General features: G+C 49.2%; 1 pseudogene; it reads right to left on the minus strand.

Moving 5' to 3' along the window:
• Positions 1–1352: 1352 nt before the first annotated feature.
• On the minus strand, positions 1353–1805 carry LOC127684773 (60S ribosomal protein L29-like; annotated as a pseudogene).
• Positions 1806–9718: the final 7913 nt, after the last annotated feature.

Genomic DNA, 9718 nt, shown 5'->3' on the forward strand with positions numbered 1-9718 from the left:
CTTTGATCCCCAGTTCTGAGGAGAGCCACTCTGCTGGGTGCTGAGATGAATTTGGAGGGACCTGGCTGCCTGCGGGAGGCTGGCTTGCCCCTCTGTCTTGTTGCATGCTCTTCCCCTCCAGTTTTCAAGCTTAGCCGCAGAGTTCTTTTAGTCTGCCTGGACCTGGGAGAGGAGGGTCAGGTGTCTCAGCACAGACTTCCTGTGTCTCAGGTGCAGCTTGAGGCTCCTGGCTTGCTCCACCCATTCCCTTTGTATCGATGATGAGGATGATGATGATGATGATGAACGTTGAGGCTCTTGGATTGAAGAAAGCGGCTTCTTTTGCATCAGGTGCTTCCCCCAACTCCAGCTGTCAGCCAGCTGCCTTCTCTGTTGCTACAGCACAAATCCCAGTGGTGTTTAGGGTAAGCCTCAAACACCCAGGATTTCCAGAGGCTCCAAGCTGGAGAGTGCAGGTTCACTTAGGGCTGCCCCCCCACCCCACCCCGCTGGCCAGATTCCCTAGACTTCTCTTGGCTCAGACTTTGCCTCTACTTGTCTCCTGGGTGTCCTGCACTGAGCTGAGAGGTGTGATCTGGGAAAGAAGGCACCCGCCCCCCCCTCCCCCAGGGCTTCTGTGTTGGCCTGCGCATTCCAAGGCGAGTTTGACTACCTACTCTCTGGCCAGGGTCCCAGGGTGAATCTTTGCTTGCTGCTGGTCCCAGAAGTGATACTTTGTGTGTGTGTGTGTGTGCGTGCGTGCGTGTACCTGCCTGTCTGTCTATCTGTCTGTCTTAGGAGGTACCATCCCTGTAGAAGTAGCTCTGGAGAGCTGCGATTTCTAAATCTCGTAAGCTTTGTCCTAGAACTCAAAGCTGTGGGGAAAGGGCAGGGATTTGTTTCTGGAGAACCTCCCAGTCCTGCCTGTGTCACACTGGCTTCTCTATTGCTGTTACATAGCTACCCCAGAAAGTTCTCGTTAGTGTCTTTATTACTGGTTCTCCCAGAGAGACCCTAAGGCAGCCTTGGGGAACCCAGGGAACAAACAACAAACAGTGTCCACGGACAGACTCCAGAACCCGTGTTCTTTCTTTCTTTCTTTCTTTCTTTCTTTCTTTCTTTCTTTCTTTCTTTCTTTCTTTCTTTCTTTCTTTCTTCTTCTTCTTCTTCTTCTTCTTCTTCTTCTTCTTCTTCTTCTTCTTCTTCTTCTTCTTCTTCTTCTTCTCTTTCTCCTCCTCCTCCTCCTCCTCCTCCTCCTCCTCCTCCTCCTTCTACAGATCTAGCCTCAAGTTTATTTGTAAAAACAGCATAGGACACTCACTGGTCATCTGCAAATAGTGTGTGGGGGTGTGTGTCACAGCAGTCTGTCTGCTTCACACTGGCAGGAGCCTTTTCCATGGGGCCTTCACAGGAGCCTGGGCACCTTTGGGAGCCTGAGCTGGAGCTGAAGCCTGGGCCTTAGCTGGAGCTTTGGCCTCTGCCTTGGTTTGAACCTTGGGCTTTGGTTGGCAGAGCCTATGCCCCTTGGCCCTGTAGCTTCGAATCAGCTTCCCAAGCTTGGGGTGAGCAATAAAAGCCAGGCGGCTGAGTTTGCGGCACCTTTGGCATCTTGGCCTTGATGGCCTCTGCACGCGCACTCACTGCCTTTGCATTGTTGGCCCGCATCTTCTTCAGGCCTTTCTTGTCCTTCTTGGCAAAGCGCATGTTCCTCAGGAACTTGAGGTCAGCCCCCTTAAGAGATTCGTACCTTTGTGACCAGGGTTGATGCCGTTTCTGTGCCATTTGCAGGACTGGGTGTGTGTGGTGTGGTTCTTAGACTTGGCCATGTCTGTGCGGTAACCCGTGGCTCCCACAGTGCCTGGGACCAGAAGAGCTAGAGCCCGTATCCGTGAAACTCACATATGTGTTTTATTTTTCCTTCCTAGGCTCAGCAAGAGGTCATAATGTATATTCTTTCAATGGTTGGGCTTGTTAGTCCAGCTAAGTGGGTGGGGTCTCCCGGTCTGTACTTCCCGGATGGCTCCCCAGGGGGCATCTTTGCCTCTTCTTTCCCTACTTAAGTGGTCCCTGAGTTCAAGGCTCTCCACTTCTCCCAGTCTCACTATTGGCACTTCCCTGTTGTAACACAGAGTCCGGGTCGGGGATGACAAAGATACTGTGACTTACAGCCTAGTGGAGAAGGCAGCTGCTAGAACGCATCCTGGAATGTGCCAGTTGGTCACTCACTGGCCCTGGCTTCTGCCAAGCCTTTACCATCCATCTTAGCTGTGAGGATCCATAAAATGGGTATAGAATTGACAGAGTGGGAAACAAAGGCATAGCCCCAGGTCTCTGGCTTATGACAAGAACAAAAGGTAGGGTCCAGATGTGGCCCATGCAAGGGTGCTTTTGCTCAGGGGCTGGATTTGTGGCCTGAGGAATGAAGATTGCACAGCTGCCTCGTCTTGTCTGGTAGGGTGCTGTAGAAGGGACATTGATATCCCCAAAGGCAGAACACTGCTCTGTAGCCCCAAGATTTTTTTCCCCTCAGGACTCCAGTGGATCTATCTCAGGCCACGTGGGAGGATTCCAAACAGAAGTGAAGAGTTCAAGTCTTTGACCAACAGAAGGCTGGGGTGAGGGGGAGAAAGCAGTGGCCAGGCTGAGCTTCAAGATCATTGTCCCTTCAGAGAATGACAGGGATCACCTTTACTCTCCACTTTCCAAGGCACTTCAAGCAGAAAGCCCTGACTCTTTCCACAGAGCTGGGTAGCAGGTTCAGCTGGCTGCTAGAATTTTCAGACCTAAACACCATCCGTTTCCCCAGCCCTATCCAGAGGGGGGTTCCTGGTCATCCAGGTAGCACTGAGCCAGAGCTCCTCTAGGTTCTGTGGGAGCTGTTTACTCTGAGCACGAGTGCGCCACTGTCAGTGAGCAGGAGAAACACCGTGGCTACCAGCTGTTCCATCCCGGTGCCCAGGCCAGGTTAGCGCTGATGGAATGCTCCCTGGGTAGTTCTGCGCTGAGCTTTCTGTAGCACACACAGGGAGAAGAAAGCAGAGCAAATGGCTCTCCAGGAGGCAAGAGCTCTGGCTGGAAAGAAAACAATCCTCCCCACCAGCATCTTGGCATTGCTTCTGCTCTAACCACCTTTCTGCCCACCGCGGTGTCCTGCTCCAGGCACACACAGCTGCAGCCCCACTCTTGGGCCCCGACATCTAGACAGAAGGTCAGATTTTGCTGCTGCTGGAAGGCAGTAACCTGTAAGGTAACTCTTGGAGGGAAGAGCAGAAAGCCCCTTGAGTGGATGCCTGGACTCCTCAAGCATAGGTTCGACTGTCAGTACTGTATGCTTCTCTAACTTGAAATAGGCTTTCTGCAGGTTATGTTTATTTGGTCTCTGTTTGTCTGTCTCGCTCTGTCTCTGTCTCTGTCTGTCTCTCTCTCTCACACACACATGAACACATACCCGCAACCCCTCCCCCCCCCACACATACACACTAACAGCAACAGCAGCAACCTGGGAGAACTTAGCAGAACTCAGAGCACCATCTCTTTGCAACCCCTTCCTCAGCTACAGAGTAGTCTCATTGAGTGAGCTTTAATGCCAGGTACCAAGCCTTGGTAGCAGGAGCAGGGACCGGCTTCCCTGCTGGTTTCCTCAGCTGCTTCTCTTCCTCCCTCTGAAAGTGGAGAGGGGTTCAGAAAACTCTCTGGTGACTTCAGGTAGCTTGGCTCGGCACTTGTGTCCTTTTAACTATTACATTTTGTTTTGACAACATTATGTCGCCCTAGGCTGGTCTGGAACTTGTGGACTCTAAGCAATCCCCTTTGCCCTAGCTGGAGTTGTCAGAGGAAGACGGGGAGGGGGGTGTGTGGGGGTGTGGGGGTGTGGGGGTGTGGGGGTGTGGGGGTGTGGGGGGTGAAGGGGGTGGGGGGCCGTTATTGGGTCAGTTTTTTTCTTATGTTGCTATTTGATCTTGTGAGAGCTGTCTGCTTTTCTGGTCCCCTCTCCGCTGTTTGTTACTTTTTCCTGTTTCCTGTTGAGTTGTAATGTAGGAAATTTCTTCACATTGTTTTTTTTTGTTGTTGTTGTTGTTGTTGTTGTTGTTTTTTAAATTTGATTTTTTTGAGACAGGGTTTCTCTGTGTAGCCCTGGCTATCCTGGAACTCACTCTGTAGACCAGGCTGGTCTCGAATTCAGAAATCCGCCTGCCTCTGCCTCCGAGTGCTGGGATTACAGGCGTACACCACCACCACTCAGCTTCACATTGTATAGATTAATTTTTGGCTTTGTTTGCAGTCAAAATTGAACACTAATATTTTCCTTTACTTTAAAATTATCTATGATGATGATGTGTGTTTGGATGTTTTATCTGTGTGTGTGTGTACTCTTGCATACCTGTGAGAGTGGAGGCTGGGAGAAGGACTTATATTGCCTGGACTGGAGTTTTGGACTGTTGTGAGGTGCTATGTTAGAGTTGCAAATCCAGCCTCGGTTCTCTGGAAAAGCAGCAAGTGTTCTTAACACCAAACTGATTTCCCAGCTCCTTCTGCCCTCCTTCCCTCCCTCCCTCCCTTTTCTTCTTTTGTCCCCCCCCCCCAACCTTCTCTTCCTGATACATGCTGCCTCCTCTTGCCCCAGTCCTGTAGATAAAAAGTTAAGAGTCTTTTCCAGTTATTTTTTGTTTTTGCCTCATGGGTATGAGCGTTTTGACTGCATATGTTTATGCAAGTCTGATGCCACCGAGGCCAGAAGAGGGTGCGGGATCACCTGGAACTGGAGTTTTGGACAGTTGTAAGCTGCAGTGTGGGTGCTGGGCCATCTCTGTAGCCCCCCTCCCCTCCTTTAGTATTCTACTTATTTATGCTGTGTTCACAAGTGCAGAGCTCCCATGTGTGGAGATTGAGGACAGCCTGAAGGAGTAGATTCTCTTTTCTTCCACCAAGTGGGGCCCAGGGATCTAAGCAGGTGCCCAGGCTTGGCCCCAGCCCCTTTACTGTTCCCAACACCCCCACCCCCTTTGCTATTCGTTCGCTTCCCGTTCAGAACGTTTGGGTTTTAAATTTATTTTTATTTTATTATGTATATGGGTAATTTGCCTGCATGTATCTGTCTGTGTACCATGTGTATGCAGACACTTAAGTTTTTATTATTTATTTATTTATTTACTTATTTATTTATTGTTTTGTTTTGTTTTGTTTGAGACAGAGTTTCTCTGTGTACCCCTGGCTGTCCTGGAACTCACTCGGTAGACCAGGCTGGCCTTAAACTCCAAAATCCATCTGCTTCTACCTCCCAAGTGCATCACCACTGCCCGGCCAAGTTTTTTGTTTGTTTGTTTAAGCTGGGAGTTGCCCCAGGAGTGAGAGGTTTAGCACTGAGCTGCACACCTCCTCCAGAAGATTTTACATTTAGGCGACATCTCTCTCGGTCTCCCTTCACTTTTGATACTTCAAGATAATAAAACTAATTTTTTTCTTCTGATTTTTTTGAGTTAATGTATACAGTGGCTATTAAGTATGAGCTATGGAAGCAAGCCCTCACTCACACACAGGTCACCTGATGACTTTTGTCATTTCTCTGTGCCTTGGTTCAGTGTTTAATCAGCTAAAAATGGAATCTTTGAAGAAGGGATGTGAACTTCTAGAACAGGCCAAGTGCTGTCTCGGGAGACCTGATTTTGTGAGTTCTGGTGAGCACCATTCCCTGCTCCCCCTGAATTCATACGTAACCACGCACCATGCATGTCACTAGATTCCAGGCAACAGAACAGCAGTGGAAGCCCGTGTCTCACTCAGCTGAGTGTCATCTCCATCCTAGGCTGAGCTGAGACTCGTTGCTTGTCTGTTTTCTCCTTCAACTCTGCATCTGAGTTGGCTCGAGGAGAATATTCTATGCAAACAATCACTTGAATGCTGGAAGGTTGTCTGGCAAAAAAAAAAAAAAAAAAAAAAAAAAAAAAGGACCCAGGCCTTCCTTGCACATGCAGGAAATCCTTCTACCACCGAGTCTCTGCGATACAATGATCTTGGAGTCAAGGGGAAATAATTTCATCAGTAACCATGAGGGCAGGATCCAGAAGAGAATTTTATCTGTGAAGGCTAGAGTTAGAGGCAGGAGTCAGGCATAGGACGCAAACCTCTCGATTCTTCGGAGCATCTGTCAGTGAATAGAACGAGTCCAGTGCACAGCCTGTGTATCGCCAGGAGCACGTTAGAAAATGGTCATTGGTGTGGTTGTGACAGGCCTAAACCCAAATCACACGCACTTCTTTTTAAAGGCGATGGATGGTACAGGCTTGTCAGCTCGCCACAAGGGGCGCTTGTCTTTCAGCCAGTGTCACTCGCCTTGTGCGCATGCGCAGTTGATGCTTGGGCATCCTGTGACAAGCCCGGTTCTTGCTGTGGTCTTTTTGGTTCTGCAGTCCATAGCTAATGATAAGAATTAAGGTAAAGGCTTGGGAAGGCAAGAAGTGCTAAGAAAACAGCTTCAGACAAAGAAAGCAAAACAAACCTGGGCTTCTTTTGGTGTCTGCCTTTGATCCTGAGAGGAGGAGACAAAGAAATCTCAAGTTCAAGACCTGCTCTGGGCACGGAGCAAGTTCAAAATCAGCCTGGGCTAAAAGTAAACAAACAAACAAACATGGTAAAAATTTTATTTATTTTTTGTTTGTTGAGACAAAAGTTTCACTATGTGGCCTTGGCTGGCCTGGAGTCCCTATGTAGACCAATTTGTCCTTTTTTTGGGAAGTGGGGTGGGGTAGGGGGTGGATTTGGTTTTTTCGAGACAGGGTTTCTCTGTATAGCCCTGGTTGTCCTGGAACTCACTCTGTAGACAAGGCTGGCCTCGAACTCAAAAATCCGCCTGCCTCTGCCTCCCAGAGTGCTGGGGTTACAGGTGTGCGCCACCAACGCCCGGCAACCAATTTGTCCTTAAACACACAGAGATCTGCCTGCCTCTGCTTCCCAAGAGCAGGGATTAAAGGCACATACCACTATGTCACACTGATCTTTCTCTTCTCTTCTTTTTTCTTTTCTTTTCTCCTCCTCCTCTTCCTCCTCCCCCTCCTTCTCTTCCCCTACCCCCTTCTCCTCCCTCTCCTTTTCCTTCTTCTTGGCAGAGATCTGGAGAGATGGCTTGACATTAAGAACAATTACTGCTCTTGTAGAGAACCAGGGTTTGGTTCCCCTTACTCCACTCCAGTAGTTTACAACCGCCTCTAATTCCAGCTCCAGGGGACCCAGCGCCCCCTTCTGGCCTTCAGGAGCTCCTGCATGCATGATGCACACAGACTCAATCCAGGCACAGACATATACACATAACTAAAACAAACAGGCAGATCTTTAAACACCAGCTTGAGCAACTTAGCAGGAACCTGTCTCAGCATAAAAAAGAAGACGGGTAAGATGTCTCAGCAGGAAGAGGCACTTGCTGTCAAGAACCTGGATCCCCAGGACCCACAGGGTGAAGGAAAGAGCCAGCTCCCACAAGCTGATCTCCACAAAAGAGCTTCCATATACATAAATACTTTTTTACTTATTTTATTTTATACTGAGGGAGGGAACCTCAGTCAATATATGCCTCCATTAGATCTGGTTGTAGGCTTATATTGACTGAGATTTCCTTAAAGGGAAATATATAGGGAAAAATATATTTTTTTGGTTTGTTTTCCTTTTTTGTTGATTTTTTTGCAAATGTCATACCACGCACCCCAACCCCACTCATTTCCCAGTACTTCTATATCTGATATTCATCCTTGTTATCTCCCCAGCAAAGAAAACAAAAAAAAAAAATTCACCATGGAAGCTCTGGTGTGTCATCGTGTGTCACAAAATATACCATTTTGTTCAATTTTCTTATAACTGTTCATTGCAGTGAGTCATGGCTCTGGTTCAAGGCTTCTGGCTTCTGCTACACTGTCTGCCAATACTGGGCCCTCAGTGAGACTCCTCTAGGACTTGTTTCACTGGGCCATGGAGATCCTACAGCGCTGTTTCTGCAGGACTGGTCTCTTCACATACTCCAGCAGCTTATAAGCGGGGTAGATGTTAGGCGCTGGGCCTTGGAGGTAGCTGAGTCCGTCAGTCCACCAGCTCCCCTGCACCCTTGCCACAGGGCCAGCTCTGCCATACTGCTCAGGGCCAGCTCTCTCTCCACCATGCCATCAAGGCCAGTTCCCCCCGGGCTCATACCATTTGGCCCCAGCGTTTCTGCACCCACACCACTAGGGCCAGCTCTCTTGAGTGCTGCAGTCCAGCAAGGGGCAGGGCCAGCCCTCCAGCACTCACAGCATCAGGGACAGTTCTTTCCTGCTGCTCAGGCCAGGGTCAGGGCAAACTTTCTCTAGTGTGATGGCTGGGGAGAGGTGGGACGAACTCAGCCCAGTGCTTAGACATCAACGTGGCTGCAGGTAGCAGTCCAGACCAGGAGCATCCGAATGGCCTTTGGTAGTGACACAGGCCTTGGATATCAATACAGACCCCGGCCGTGAAAAGACCGTGGACACACACAGGGCCTCAAGTAGCAGCACGGACCCATGTCACCATGGCCTCAGGTGTCCCCCCAGCGGCAGTATGGCCCTCAAACATGCACTTGGTCTCAAGTGGCTGCCCAGACCGTGGACATCTATGTGTAGCCTTTGGTAACTCAGGCCACAGACCTGGGTTGCAGCAGGACCACTGGCCCAGGCATGGCCCTTAGTGGCAGCCTGGGCCAGGACGTCACTATGGCTTCAGGTGGCATCACAGATCATGAACATCTGGGTGACCTTTAGTGGCAACACATTCCACAGACATCTGCACAGCCTCCAGCTTTGATAGGGCCATGGAATAATACATGGCCTTTGGTGACAGCCAGGGTCCAGACATCACCATGGCCACAGGTGGCTGCTCAGGTTCCTCATATCCATTTGTTCCTCACCACCATTAGTGTCCCTAGTTCCACATTTCTCCATAGTGCACTAACCACTCAGCTTCACTCTCTCTCCCATCTGTCCACCACATGTTCTATCTTTCCCATCTCTCCATCACACATTCTCTCATCATAGTGGCGCCCACCATGGGGCCAGGGCAGGGGCTTGGGTATCTTTCTTCTAGCTGCTTCAGGCCACCACAAATAATACTTTTAAATGTCATGAAAACTAAAGATAAGGGAGGATATAACTCAGTAATAGAGCACTTGTTTAGTGGGTGTGAGGGCCTGAGTTTAATCTTTAGTATCACAAAAACCCCAGAACAAAACCTAGGAAACTTCCCACCAAAAAGGAGAATAGTTAACCTTATTGGCCCATATCTGTGACCATGGCACTTAGGAGGTCAAGTCAAGAGTAATCCAGGGCTCCACAGAGAGTTTGAGCCCAGGCTAGGCCATATCTAAAAACAAAAAACAAAAAAGCAAAAAACCCCCCAAAAACCCAAAAACCAACCAACCAAACAAACAAACAAACAAAAACCCAACAAACCAACCAACCAACCAAACAAACAAAAAACAAAAAACAATACAAAACAAAAAACCAACCACCACCACCAACAGCAACAAAAACCAAGACAAAACAGAAATAGGAGGAAGAGAAGCAGAGGCAGGTGAATCTCTATGAGTTCAAGACCAGCCTGGTCAAGAGAAAGAGGGGAGAGTGGGGAGAAGGGAGAGAAATGGGAGTGGGGAGTGGGGAGTGGGGAGAAGGAGAGAGAGAGAGAGAGAGAGAGAGAGAGAGAGTTCCAGGACATCTAAAGCTGCTGCTGCCTCCTCCCCATTACC

Source organism: Apodemus sylvaticus, chromosome 5, assembly GCF_947179515.1.
Source record: "Apodemus sylvaticus chromosome 5, mApoSyl1.1, whole genome shotgun sequence".
Lineage (NCBI taxonomy): Eukaryota > Metazoa > Chordata > Mammalia > Rodentia > Muridae > Apodemus > Apodemus sylvaticus.